Below are 13,337 nucleotides of genomic sequence, written 5' to 3'. Positions count from 1 at the left end.
TTACTAGCTATAATTTTTTGCTATTTTTCTGGTTGCTTTAGGGTTTAGAATACACGTATTTGGTCTATCATCATCTACTTTCAAATAATAATATGCCATTTCATGTACCATATAAGATCTTTACAACAGTACAATAGTATCCTTTCATTTCTCCTCTTGGACTTCTAGCTACTCATTTCATGTATTTCACTTATACTGATGTTATGAACCCCACAACAGATTGCTATTATTTTTGCTTAAACATTCAATTATGTTTTAAAGTGATTTAAATGTTTAATACAAATCTTATGTATTTTCCCATGTAGTTATTACTTCTGGTATTCTTCCTTCCTTGGGGTAGATCCATATTTCTACCTGGTATCATTTTCTTTTTCCCTGAAGGACTTCCTTTCACATTTCTTGAATTGTATGTCTGTTGATGATGAATTCTTACAGCTTTTGTATGTCTAGAAGAGTATTTATTTTACCTTTGGTTTTGAAAGAATTTTTCACTGAGTATAGAATTCTAACTTGATAATTTTTTTTTCTTTCAGCACTTTAAGGACTCAGCTCTACTGTCTTCTAGCTTGCATTGTTTCTAAAGAGTAATCTGCTGTCATACTTATCTTTGTTCTTCAGTGTGTAACACTGCCCTCTCCCATACCCTGCTCCCCTCCCCAGTGGCTTTTAAGGTGTTCTCTTTATCACTGGTCTTGAAACTTTTTTTTTTTTTTTCCTCAGTAAACTTTGTTTTAATGAGTCTAAAAATTCTGTGACAGATTTTTGGTCAAGTTGTTTCAATTTAAAAAGTACTGATTTTAAAAACTAATAACTTAAAACTGTCACACAAAAAAAGAAACAAATAGTCCACAAAACATTCCTTTCCTTTGAAGATTTTATGATGCAATGTCTTTTACTATTAAACTTAAATGGCCAATTGTGGCAAACAGTTCTGAGACCGTTCTTCCACCACTGATTAAGGCTGGGGTGACAGGTGTTATGGGTAACATTCATTTAGCCTTCTGATCTTTCTGAGCAGACTTGGTGACCTTGCCAGCTCCAGCATCCTTTTTGTCCACTGCTTTGATGGCACCCACAGCAACTGTCTGTCTCATATCGTGAACAGCAAAACGACCCAGAGGAGGATATTCAGAGAAGCTCTCAACACACATAGGCTTGCCAGGAACCATGTCAATGATGGCAGCATCACCAGACTTCAAGAATTTCGGGCCATCTTCTAGCTTCTTACCAGAATGGCAATCAATCTTCTCTTGGAGCTCAGTAAACTTGCAAGCAATGTGAGCTGTGTGAGAATCCAGCACAGGTGCATAGCCAGCACTGATTTGGTCTGGGTGATTCAGGATGATCACCTGAGCAGTGAAACCAGCTGCTTCCATTGGTGAGTCATTTTGGCTGTCACCAGCCACATTGCCACAGTGAACATCTTTGACAGAGACATTCTTGACATTGAAGCCTACATCGTCCCCAGGCAGAGCTTCGCTCAAAGCTTCATGGTGCATTTCAACAGACTTTACTTCAGTGGTGACACTGACTGGAGCAAAAATGACCACCATGCCAGGCTTGAGAACACCAGTCTCCACTCTGCCCACAGGGACAGTGCCAATACCACCAATTTTGTAGATATCCTGGAGAGGCAGATGCAGGGGCTTGTCAGTTGGCTGAGTTGGTGGCAGGATGCAATCCAGAGCTTCAAGCAGCATGGGTTCCACTGGCATTGCCATCTTTATGGGTGACTTTCTATCCTTTGAACCAAGGCATGTTAGCACTTGGCTCCAGCATGTCACCATTCCAACCAGAAATTGGCACAAACGCTACTGTGTCAGGTTTGTAGTCAATTTTCTTAATATAGGTGCTGACTTCCTTAACAATTTCCTTGTATCTCTTCTGGCTGTAGGGTGGCTCAGTGGAATACATTTTGTTAACACCAACAATCAGTTATTGCACACCCAGTGTGTAAGCCAGAAGGGCATGCTCATGGGTCTGCTCATTCTTAGAGATACCAGCTTCAGATTCACCAATACCAGCAGCAACAATCAGGACAGCACAGTCAGCCTGTGATGTTCCTATAATCATTTTTTTGATGAAGCCTCTGTGTCCTGGGTCATCAATGATGGTCACACAAGACTTGCTGGTCTCAAATTTCCACAAGGAGATATCAATGGTGATGCCTCACTCAAGTTCAGCTTTCAGTTTATCCAAGACCCAGGCATACTTGAAAGGGCCCTTTCCCATCTCAGCAGCTTCCTTCTCAAATTTTTTGATGGTTCTTTTGTTGATCCCACCACATCTGTAGATCAGGTGAGCAGTAGTGGTGGACTTGCCTGAATCTATGTGTCCAATGATGATGATATTGATATGGGTCTTTTCTTTTCCCATTTTAGCACAGACTTTGCAATAGTTTTCACCAACACCTGTTGTTCTCATGGCAAACCCACCAGAAAAGCTGGTCTTGAACAATTTGATTATGATGTTCCTTGGTGTGGTATTCTTCATGTTTTTTGTGCCAGGGTTTTAAGCTTCTTGGATCTGTGTATTTGTAGTTTCCATCAAATGTTGAAAAATTGTGGCCAATATTTTCTTCAAATATTTCTATTCCCTTCTCTCTCTCCTCTCATTCAGGAACTCCAATTACATGTATATACACCATATGAAGTTGTCCCACAACTCACTGATGCTTTTTTAATTGTTTTATTCTTTTCTCTGGCAGTTCATTGGACTCTGTCCATTTCACTAGACTCTCTGCCTGGTATTTCAGAAACTTTCTAGAGACTGTAACCTGGAGCATTTACAGGGTTGTTTGTTTCCCACCTTTTAGGGGCCATTATTCTTTATTGCCTGATATCTACTATCCTGAAATTTTTTTGTTTCAAATATTTTGTCTTTCTTTTATTGTTTCTGGTGAGAGAATAAGTCCCATTCCAATGAATCTATCTTGGCCAGAAGCAAATGATAATTATTTTTTATTGAAAACACACAGATGGTCTGGATTTAGTAAAATTCACGTACCTTATATAGGCAACTATGTAAAAGTTAATTAGTAGACTCATTCTTGGAAAGATGTCATCTTGAGAATCAATCATTCCTTTGTTTTAGATAGCATTCAAAAGATTCTGCTGGATCCCAAGTATCAAATGCCAGAATTCTCAGTGTTAAGTCTGATTGAGAAACATTCACAGAGCAGCTATGGAGTGCGATCATGAGGCAGATAGAGACAGCAGAGTAGAGGACTCCAAAATATGAGGGAAAAAACCAAACCCATTGCTGTCAAGTCAATTTCACCTTGTAGTGACCCTATAGGACAGAGTAGAACTACCCCATAGGGTTTCCAAGGCTGTTAACTTTGTGGAAGCAGATTGCCACATCTTTTTCCTATGGAGTGGCTAGTGGATTTAAACCACCAACCTTTTAGTTAGCAGCCCGAGTGCTTAACCATTGCACCACCAGGGCTTCTAAAACATGAGGAAAATCGGGTAATTTTGTTTGTTCATCAGAATAGGAATTTCTGGAAGGACACTGTGATAGTTAATGTTATGTGCCAACTTGGCTAGGCTTTGATTCTCTGTGGTTTGGTAGACATTATGTAATTACCTCCTATTCTGTGATCTGATGTGAGCAGCCAATCTGTTGGAAGAAGAGTTATCTTGGGGATGTGTCAGAATAGACTCGATGGCAATGATTTCGTTGGCCTGCATCTACTATATAAATGGGTGTTCTGGCAAAGTTCACTCTCTCTCTGGACCCGGCAATCTTCTCAGTGTCTGATCTCCAGTTCATGGGACATATGTCAGTGACCTGTCTGTCACCTGACCTGCAGATTTTGGATTTACCAACCTCTGCAAACTCGTGAGCCAGCAGAGGTCTACAGCCTGTCGCCTGACCTGCTGATTTTGGGTTTGTCAGCCCCTGCAACCATGTGAGCCAGCAGAGGTCTTCAGCCTGTCGTCTGGTCCACAGATTTGGGACTTGCCAGGAATTGCATGAGCCATTTCCTTGAAGAAATTTTCTCTCCATACATGTCTATATACACTTCACAGTTTTGCTTCTCTAGAGAACCCAGATCAAGATAGACACTAAATCATAAAACAGAAAATAGGAACAAGTTACAGTCAGAGAAATGAAGACATCTGGATCTGGTTAACGACAAACTTGAGACTTTTGAGATAGAACTGTCATCATCCTCCCACTATGACGAGTGGCATGCCATGGAGTATTATCCCAAGGGATTGTGGCATATTGACAATACTAATGTGGGAAAACTAGCAAGCCTAGATAAAGAATTATAAAGAAAAAGTTCCCTACAGGATTATGTCCATAATGTTTTTACAATTGTTTCCTTACACAAATGATTCTTAATACTATGTAGGGCTTTGCTAAGTGGTTTACATGTGAAGTTTAAAGAACAATTAACTAGGGAAATTGGATGAAATGGGTCAAGTTTAAAATATTCTATAGCAAAGTCTTCTGTAATAGTATAATAAGTGTTTCGTGAAGAGAAATACAAATTTTAAAATTAACCATGTCTTCCTAGCCTGTATTAATTATGGAATTAAGTGTCTCAAACCCTCTGTTGGTCTCCTTGATACTATATGCCATGTCTGGTTAATCCAAGATGCTTGTTTCAGTTGTCTTTTGTTTTCACATGTTTCTGATATTTATTTAATGGACTGTTAAGAACTTTATGACTAGCTGAAATAAATGTCAGAGTCCTGGTGGCATAGTGATTAAGAGCTTGGGTGCTAACCAAAAGGTTGGCGGTTCGAATCCACCAGCTTCTCCCTGGGAACCCTATGGGGCGGTTCTACTCTGTCCTATAGAGTCGCTATGAGTTGGAATTGACTTGACAGCAATGGCTTTGGTTTGGTTTTGGAAATAAATGTCAAACTTTACCTTGCCCGATATATCTAATGTATTTAAATCACTATCCAAAAATTTTCAGAACTAGAGTTTTAGTTCCTGAAAAAGACCACCTTCATAGGTTAAAAAAAGGATGAGCTCCCAGAAACATTAATTTTGGCTTCCTTATATTTCAGCTAATTGAGGCAAATGAACCAAGTATAGAATTTTCCAGCAGCCTAGGCTTTATTTAATACAAAAACCTTTCTTATCTATAGAGAACAGCAAAGAGAGCCTTTGGCACACACATTTGTCTATGAAGCAGTAGTGTCTTTACTGGCCTTGCCCTTTGGGAGGAGAAAATGCAGAGCAAAGAATAGGCATCTTGAATCCTAAATGGATACACTTTTAACTGCAGTTGTAAGTTACCTACAGACCTTGTGTCTCTAATTCTTTTTTCTTATGAAGTCAATTTTTTCTTCTGAGATTAAAAAAAAAAAAGATTAATGAACATTTTTAGAAAAAGAGACCAGACATACTACCTTACCATGTTCCTTGGCCTCTCCCATAACCTCTCAGCATCTTTCTCATATTTTCTGGTTAATTTCATCTGGTAATTTTCACTAAGGCCAAAATCCACTAGAGAAAAATGCAAATAAAAGTTTAGAGCTCTCTCTACTTTGTTAGAAAGCAATTTGCTTGATTTATCATTACTCTTGGCTATTCTATTCTCTTGAACTTGGGTTTTCTAGATTTTTAAGTCTTATGAAATCCCAAAGAGAATATATGTCCTGCATTCAACTCAGCAAACATTTATTAAGTGCTTACTATGCTTCGGACATGTACAAAATCCTGAAATTACCAAGATAATTAAGACACAATTCTTTCCCTCAAGGAGTATTCATTCTAACTAGGGTGACAGGCATCTTTACCATTACCATAATGCAGCATAGTAAAAGCTATGTACATGGCCTGAAAAAGTGCTGTGAATCCCAGAGAAACATTTTTTTTTTTCTTTGTAGGCTTCATACTCCACTTCAACACTAGTTAACAACAATAACAACAAAAATGCGCTCTCCTAAGGGTAAAGAATCCATGGATGGTCCAGCCATTTAAGCACCTGACTACTAATCGAACGATTGGTGGTTCAGATCCACCCAGAGGCACCTTGGAAGAGAGGTCTGGCAATCTGCTTCCAAAAGGACACAGCCTTTAAAAACCTATCAAGCACAATTCTACTCTGCACACATAGGGTTGCCATGAGTCAGAATCAACTCAACAGGAACTGGTTTGGTTTTGATTTTGATAAGGCTAATTAACTTGAATGTAAAACAGAAATTCAGAAACAGTGAGCTGACAGTTTACAATTTGCCAGATGAAAGTATCCTGAGTTTGATTTACTCATATTTTGAAGACGTAGTAAGTTGAGTCATGGAGAATTCCAGAGAGCCAGCACAGTGGAAATCTGAGGTTAACCTCGTTCTAGGCTGAGATACCTTGTGCTACACACATCCACGCAAGTACATAACTTTATACAGCTTTAGAAAATGTATTATCTGGACATTATCAGTGTTGCTCTGGGAAGAAGTTTGCTATGAGTTTTTGAGAGAAGGAGATATCACAACTGATGACAAATGACTTAAGATTTTAATCTCCTTTATTTGTTTCTTGTATACCCTTTAGAGATGGTTACATGGGTAAAAAACGCTTATTTTTTCAAGTTTATTGATTTTTTTTTTTTTAGAAATAGACAAGAAAGGAGAACATGGTTAACTAGTGAATTCCTTTGTTCTTACAGATATTTCTATGTACGATTACTAATCTGCTTAAATGCCTGTGATTTAGATTTAAAGTAATGCAGAATAATTTATCCTGTAATTGTATAACATTTATGGGAGAGTGGGGGTTTAGAAGGCCTGGGAAAGTATTAGAGCAATGATTAAGAAAGTAAATGCCTTTTATATTTCTTGTTACTGATGGTGGTCAGAACCTTATAAATAATGATTGATATTGCTGTGATTGAGGCATGAGGGTTTTATTAAGAATTCCTTTTTAGCTTTATCAGGGATCCCCAAATTCTTGAGTTGAGAGAAGGATTGAAAACTACTGCTTTTAATCATTTATTTTGAATTTATTTCAAATTCACAGAAAAGCTGAAAGAGTACAAAGAGCTCCAGTATATCCTTTATTCAGCTTCCCCAATTGTTAACATCTTCCCACATTTACCTCTTTCTTTTATCATTTTATTTTCTGTAACATTTGAGAGGAAGCTGCAGACAAGATGCCCTATTAATCCTAAGGCTTCTATATATATATACATATATAAACGTAATATATAGACAGATATTTTATATATATATGCTATATATATATTTCTAAAAAAAAAGACACTCTCTTATAACAAAAATCATAAAATTAATATCCATCCAATATTACCAGATTTTATATCTAAATTTTACTGGTTACCTCAATAATGTCAGTGATCATGCATTGCATTTAATTGTCATGTCTCTTTTATCTCTTTCAATCTGGAACAATTCCGCAGTCTTTCTTTGTCTTTTACAACCTTGATATTTATGAAGAATATAAGCCAGTTACTCCATAGAATCTCTTTATTTAGATTTGTCTTGATTTCCTCATTATTTATGTTTCCTGCATGTATGTGGAAATACATCAAAAGTGATGCTATGTTCTTTTCATTGCATCATAACAGGAAGCACCTGTGGTCAATTTGTTCCATTACTGGAAATACTAAGTTTTATCACTCGGTTAAGATGATGCCTGCCTGCTTTATCCAGTGTAAAGTTAATTCATAAGTACTCTGAATCATTAATTAATTAATATGTATTTCTACTGCAGTTTAGATCTGTTACTTCTTCTGGATTTTTTTTTTATTCATTTATTTATAAAAGAATAGAATCATGGTTCTTATTTTACTCAAAGGTTTAAGATCTGGCTACACAAACACACACACACACATACACACACACACATTACCCATCTTGGTAGATGAGAGTCTCTTCAAGCTGACTCCTCTGTCTGTTGTCTGATAACATATTAGACAGACTCCCCTTGTTCTCTGAATACTTTCTTACTTTCTGGTACAAGTTCTTCTGGGCTTGTCTTGTATTTTTTGTGCATTAGTCCTGATGTCAGCCATTTCCCTAAGGAGACTTTGTTCTTTTTTCTTAGTAGAGAATGGAGTTTAGAAATCAAAACACACACACATACACATGTGTACACCTGTTTCATTCTCTCTGTCTACCTACCTATCTGTCTATCTTAAAAATCCTAAGTTCATACCACTACCACTAATTTTAATCCAACACCGCAGGGTTTAGTTTAGTCATCTTCCTTTCCGTATTTGTAACTCTCTTCTTCAACAATGAGAAATCTGGTTCCAATTGTTCTCAAAGTATTTACGTAGTTGTTCAATTTTCCTCTATGTGACCAATCTCCCTGCCATATCAGCAGAAATTTTAACACTGGACATGCTTCGCAACCTCCATCCTGACACACTTGTCAAAACCGCAACCCAAATAAAAACGAAGGGGAAGAGAAAGAAGGCAAAAGGAAGGAATAAGGGAAAAGTAGTATATCTATTTTTTATATTACAGCATTGCTTGTCTTCATGTTTGTCTGTTATCTAGTGCTACTATAATAGAAATACCGTAAACAGAAATTTATTCTCTCACAGTCTAGTAAGCTAGAAGTCTGAATCCAGGGCACCAGCTCCAGGGGAAGGCTTTCTCTCTCTATCAGCTCTGGAGGAAGGTCCTTGTCACCCGTCTTCCCCTAGGGACTTCTCAGTGCAGGGACCCCAGGTCCAAAGGTTGTGTTCTGTTCCTGGCGCTACTTTCTTGGTGGTATGAGGTCCTTTTCCTTTCTGCTCAATTCTCTCTTTTATGTATCAGAAGAGATTGACTCAAGATACAAACTAATTCCGTAGATTGAGTCCTGCCTCCTTAACACATTTATTTGCTTAATTGCATCTGCCATTATCTGAACTATCTTTTAGGTTATTTGTTTATTTGAGCATAGCTTCCACTACTAGAAGCAAGGCTGCCTGAGGACAGAGACCTCTGTTTTCTTGCTAGAATACTCTTGGATGCTTAAGACTGGCTACCCAAGTTTTATTTGCATGAATAAATAAATAAAGGGAGGATGAAAAAGTTACCTGGTACCTCACTTTCTTCATCTATTATTTGGGCTAGTAACCAATGCCCTGTTTACCTCAAAAGATCTTTATGAGAAATAAATAAGAGATGCAAATAGAAGTGTATATTTTGATAAATGCATATTCTGATACTATTTTCATCAATATTGTCACAATAATCATCATCTTAACTGTTGTCATCATTACAGAACCAAATAAAACCACAAAATGCATTTTTCTACTAGTTATCATGGCATCATTTTTATGAGATGTTATATGGTGGCTAAATGCTAGAATTATTTCTAATGTTCTCTCTTCTGGGATTTAGATGCACCATTTATGACGTGACTGAAAACCAAGATTATTACTACCATATTTTCCTACTACTAGGCTGTGTCAAGGATGTTTATGTGGGTTTTGTTGCCTTGTAAACAGGTTAACAAGATCCGAAAGGAGAATTGTGGTGCCTGTGCTGGGAGAGAGGCTGGTTTGCTTTTGAAAAGCCATCAATAAGAAATATGGGGCAGCATGAAAGGTGGTTGTAAATGGAGGACATCTGAGAAAGGAGCAATCCGTCCATGAATGAGGCAAGCTCTAGTAAACCAGCAATAAGAAGAAATGGATGTGAGGCACAGGAGACACATCAAAGCATTAACTTCTAAGAAAGTTGGAACAATATGATCTTTACAAGGAGTCCAGCATGGAATTGTTCTCAAACTCTTCTGTTCGGACAATGTTGCACAAGTTTTTCAACTATCAGTTATTTACTTATCAATTTAAATAGCATTACTTATGGAGTATGCGGTAGGTACTAAATCTTGTTTTAGGTGCTCTGGAAGTCACAATGGTAATATACCATGCCTTGGACTTCAATTACGGAAGATGACATAAACATTTTGCATATACTTTGAAGTACTTTATAATTTATAAAGTGGTTTTGTGTACATTATCTCATTTGACTCTCAGAACAAATTCTGGAGGTGTGTAGCAAAATAAACCAAGGTGATCTAGACAAATTGATTTTTCCAACATCATTCATTTAGTAGATGATGTAGCCTAGATGCAAATCCAGGTCATCTGCCTACCAACCCAGTGCTCTTTACACTCTATTACACAAGTGTTTCCTGTCTCAAGGGGAGGACACAATTGCTGTAATTAAGGGCATGACATAATGTGTGTCGTATGAAAGGCACACATCGGTACCTGGAGAAAGAGGAAGTTACCTGGAGGAATGAAGGAAGAGTTCTGGAAGGCATGGAATTTTAGCAAAGACATGAAACAGAGCTTTTGTCTACAAGGAGCTCATAACCTTGTTGATACTTATGATCTAGTCAACACATCTGAACCATTGTAGAGAATAGGCAGCATAAACAAGCAATGTGAATGCAGGGAAAGTAAGGTGATAATCTGAGAAAGTGTCAAATTAGAATAGTTAATAAATAAAATAGGAACAAGATGCAGGAGTCATAAATGAAAAACAATCCTAGCATTGTATCTTGAAAAAGGAGGTTGGCATGATAGGTTGAGCTCTAAGGTAGGATGTTCTTGGGATGAGCACAGACCTCGTGAAATGAAAACTGGGTTGAGAAATAACAATAGATATATATTTATTATCATTTTGGTTTCTCCTGAAATAACCAGGCTAAAATGTAGTAATCAGATAAACTTGACCATACTTCATCGTGAAGCTAAATTTAATTAGTGTGCTATAATAGCAGTGTGCCTTGGCATGGAGCTCACCCTGGTTTTAAAACAATTGAGCGAGATTTTATAGCTAATGATGCATTCGGATATTGTCAAGGTTTCCCTGAAGACACCACTACCTTAGTGGTTATTGCAATAGGGACTATCAGTATTAAAAATAAATTTTCTTCTAAATACAAAAGCAATAATGCTGTAGTGGGTTGAGTTTTGTCCTTCCAAAAAGGTATATCTAAGTCCTAACCTCTAATACCTGTGCATATGACCTTATTTGGAGATAGTGTCTTTGAAGGTGTAATTAAGTTGAGGACACTGAGATGAGATCATCTTGGATTTAGGGTGGGCCCTAAATCCAATGAGAATGTTCTTATAAGAGGCAGAAAAGGATACACAGAGACACAGGAAGGAAGGTCACATGCAAGACGGAAGCAGAAATTGGAGTTATGCTGACACAGGTCTGGGAATACCAGGAGCCAGCAGAAGCTGGAAGAGGTAAAGAAGGATTCTCCTCTACAAACTTTGGAGGAACATCTTGATTTCCAATTTCTGGCTTCCAGAGAATTTGTCTCAGCAGCCCTAGGAAACTAATATACATGCCAACTGTGGAAAGTTTGGAAAAGGTTGACATTAAAATCATAATGTTAAATCCTGGCTCTAACCCACTGCTAAAATTTTATTTAGTTTCAGTCTTTTATTTGTATATGTGTATAGTATACCAGTGTATAAAGTGTTTTTATATACCTGACAAGGAACTCCAGCGGCACAATGGTTAAGTGCTTGGCTGCTAACCAAAAGGTTGGTGGTTTGAACCCACCAGCTGCTCGATGGAAGGAAAGACCTGGCGATGTGCTCCCACAGAGATTATAGCCTAGGAAAGCCTATGAGATAGCTCTACTCTGTTACATAAGGATGCTATGAGTTGGAATCAACTCAACGGCACACAACAACGACATATACGTGACACATATAATCATCTGTATATTATATGAAACATATGGTGCATATTGAGATCACACATTTAAATTGAGATCACACTACATATGTAGTTTTGTAGTCTACTTGTCCCCCGCTTAACAAATGTGAATTAAAAAATATATATATATATCCTAGACCATTAAATATCCTCTGAAAATATGAGATTTGTAGTGTTATATGTAATCCCAATTAATAACCTTTCCTCTCTCAAGGGTCACCTTGTTCTAGTAGGCATTTGTACGAAGGAGAGTTTGCACAACTGTTCTTGAGTCAATTCATTTTGCATATGGCTCTTCCTGCATTTGTTCACTGCTCCCCTGGTGCCACCATTCCTTCCACAGACCTCACTGACTGTAGGTCCATAGCAAATCTCAGATCCAATGTGGCTACCACAGTGCCGACCTCACCAAAGGGTGATGCAGAAAAGGACAGGCTTCTTGATTGCCCCATATAAGAATTTTTCTGAACACCACCGAAATAAGGCTGCACACGTACAGCACACTTCACTGAAGAATTGAGACTAAGCAGAGGTGAATAAGGTTCTGGATGTGGAGAAGGTGATGTGGGAGATAACCTGGATGCTTAATATGACAGTTCCCAGAGTCCAAGGTAAAGGAGCAAAAATTAAACTTTCCTGGATTTACCATTTCCTTGATTTGCTGCACTGTCTTGAGGTCTGCTCCCTCCAACTTTGCCACTCCCTCAGAAAGTCACAATACCCCAAAGCATCCCATTTCCCGAAATCTGCACTATTTATTTCCAGAAATACACACATGAAGTGGGGGGAGGGTAGACCAGGTGTGGAAGGGTCACTGTATGTTTCTCAGCAGACCAGTCTAGCCTGGGGGCTGTGAGGCTCCAGGTCTGATTGCCTGCGGGCTCTTTTCAATGGCAGGAAAGATACGTTATTTCATTGCTCCTCTTTCTCCAGTCTTTCATTGGGCACCTCTTAGATCATACTCACTCATAGGTTTATGCATGTGGACACACACACATTCACACAAGCATAAACAATAATTCTCACAAAGAGAATGATCTAAATCCATTTTGTTGTTGTTGTTGGTTGCCCTGACTCGTGGAGACCCCACATGGGTACAGTAGAACTGCTCCATAGGATTTTTTTAAGGCTGTGACCTTTCAGAAGCAGATAGCCAGGCCTGTCTTCTGAGGCACCTCTGGGTGATTTGAATTGCCTGCCTTTTGGTTAGTAGTTGAGCATTTAACCATTTGTGCTGCCAGGGGATTCCAAATCCATTTTATGGAATGTATTTTTTTTTTTTTTAACTAATGCATACAATACATTCAGCTTTCTCTGCTTACTATGGTGTCTTAGTCATCTAGTACTGCTGTAACAGAAATATCACAAGTAGATGGTTTTAACAAAGAGAAGTTTATTCTCTCACAGTCCAGTAGGCTACAAGTTCAAATTCAGGGGGTCAGCTCCAGGGGAACACTTTCTCCGTCAGCTCTGGAGGAAGGTCTGCATCATCAGTCTTTCCTTGGTCTGGGAGCTTCTCTGTGCAGAAACTTCAGGTCCAAAGGACAGCTCTGGCTCTGCTCCCGGCACTGCTTTCTTGGTAGTATGAGTTCCCCAATTCTTTCCTTGCTTCCCTTTCCTTTTATCTCTTGTAAGATAAAAGGTGGTGGAGGCCACACCCTAGGGAAAGTCCCT

General features: G+C 38.3%; 1 pseudogene; it reads right to left on the bottom strand.

Annotated features, from left to right (window-relative positions):
• Positions 1-989: 989 nt before the first annotated feature.
• LOC101360424 (elongation factor 1-alpha 1 pseudogene) lies at positions 990-2,502 on the bottom strand (annotated as a pseudogene).
• Between the last annotated feature and the right edge of the window lie 10,835 nt (positions 2,503-13,337).

The sequence above is a fragment of the Trichechus manatus genome, unplaced genomic scaffold (genome assembly GCF_000243295.1).
Source record: "Trichechus manatus latirostris isolate Lorelei unplaced genomic scaffold, TriManLat1.0 scaffold00078, whole genome shotgun sequence".
NCBI classification, from domain to species: domain Eukaryota; kingdom Metazoa; phylum Chordata; class Mammalia; order Sirenia; family Trichechidae; genus Trichechus; species Trichechus manatus.
This window is presented reverse-complemented; position numbering and strand designations above follow the sequence as displayed.